This window comes from Octopus bimaculoides, chromosome 15 (assembly GCF_001194135.2).
Source record: "Octopus bimaculoides isolate UCB-OBI-ISO-001 chromosome 15, ASM119413v2, whole genome shotgun sequence".
NCBI classification, from domain to species: Eukaryota; Metazoa; Mollusca; class Cephalopoda; order Octopoda; family Octopodidae; genus Octopus; species Octopus bimaculoides.
Window position 1 is genome coordinate 38,043,520 of NC_068995.1, and position 1,718 is coordinate 38,045,237.

The 1,718-nt window shown below is 33.9% G+C and overlaps 1 protein-coding gene across 1 annotated transcript in view; it reads left to right on the plus strand.

Annotated features, from left to right (window-relative positions):
• Positions 1-1,718, plus strand: part of LOC106870918 (neuronal acetylcholine receptor subunit beta-3) — a 7,706-nt gene that overhangs the window by 1,408 nt on the left and 4,580 nt on the right. The gene's annotated exons all lie outside the window — the stretch shown is intronic.

Consider the following 1,718-nt stretch of genomic DNA (forward strand, 5'->3'; position numbering starts at 1 on the left):
ATATATTTATGAAGCAAGTAAACGTGTTGATGTGTTTGCTGCATAAATAATGAATGTAACGTGATCAAGATTTGATTGATAGATTTAGGTCTCAGATTGTAAAGGATATTTTTGTTGAAGCAATGCAAAGTGACTTCTCAGGTATATTTTTCGTTCTTTAACAATATTGAATATAGAGATAATAGGCGCGGGAGTGTGTGTAGTAAGTAGCTTATGTAGCAACCGCATGGTTCCGGGTATAGTCCCACTGAATGGCACCTTGGATAAGTGTTGTCTACTAAAGCCTTGTGAGTGAATTTGGTAGAGGGAAACTGAAAGAAGCCCGTTGTATATATATATATATATATATAGATATGTCACATAGATATACGTATATATATATATATATATATATATATATATGTGTGTGTGTGTGTGTGTGTGTGTGTGTGTGTGTGTGTGTGTGTGTGTGTGTGTGTGCAAATATATATATATACATTTATATTTTGATATTTCGCTTAGGAAAAGGTGGCAAGCTTGCAGAATCGTTACCATGGCGGGCAAATTTCTTGGCAAAATTTTGTCTGTCTTTATGTTCTGGGTTCAAATTTCGCTATCCTTATTTTGGGGTCGATAAAATAAGTATCAGCTGAGCACTGTGTCGATGTATTCGACTTACCTTCTCCCCCGAAACTTGCTGACCTTGTGCCAAAATTTGAAACCAATATTTCGCTTGGGAATTGCGGTGCTAATAACCTGGTGTTTGAATTCAATGTACATATGCTTTAGAACGAAAGGGAAGTCAAATAAATAAGAAACCGAAATGAAAAAAATTAATAAATAATTATATTATGAACTTGTTTAACTTACACCTGTTTCTGCTATAAATTCCGATGCAATAATAATTTATATTTATATATACATAAGTGCGTATGTATATAGACTATCAAGCACGACATATAATTAAGGAGAATATTAGAATTACATAAGCAAGTGATGTTGTTTAGCACCTGGTCTATATTAATCCATGTCTCTATGCAGACTACTTTAAATAGAAATATTTATTATAAAATTAATCTTACATTCAAAGGAGAATTTAATGTGATTCACACAGGTTGAAAGCTATTTGTAGTAGTCCTAGTAATCACGTATTGGGGCCACTTGGTTGTAAAATATGTATATATATATCCACTCTTGAACTCTTTTTCAGACAAGTAGTAACATACATAACTATATAATTATAGGTAGTATTATGTCTGAAATAAACGGACAAAAGAATGGGGTTTTCTCCGTTTCCTTTGCAAATTTGTTTTCCTATCCTTTCTTCTTTTTCTTTTATATCTATCTTAATTTAGTGCAAAACTTAGGATTCTGAATATATGTGTGTATACATAAACCCACATCAATGTGGTGTTTTCTCGTCTACGTTTTGTTTGCAATGTCCTGTACCCAGATATGCACCTATACATACAGGTGGATGTCGGTATGCACATACCTGTACGTATATATGCATATACTCATTTACCATTTGTTTTTACATGACTTGAACGCAGCGTCTCCAATTGTAAGTAGTTTTCGTAAACGTATATCTTCCGACGCTACTCTATCTCTTTCTCTTTCTCTTTCTCTTCCTCTATCTTTTTCCCCCTCTCGTTCTTCCTCTTTACTACTACGTATCTCGCTTTACCCTTCTCGTTCTTCCTCTGTTACTACTACGTATCTCTTTTTCCCCCTCGTAC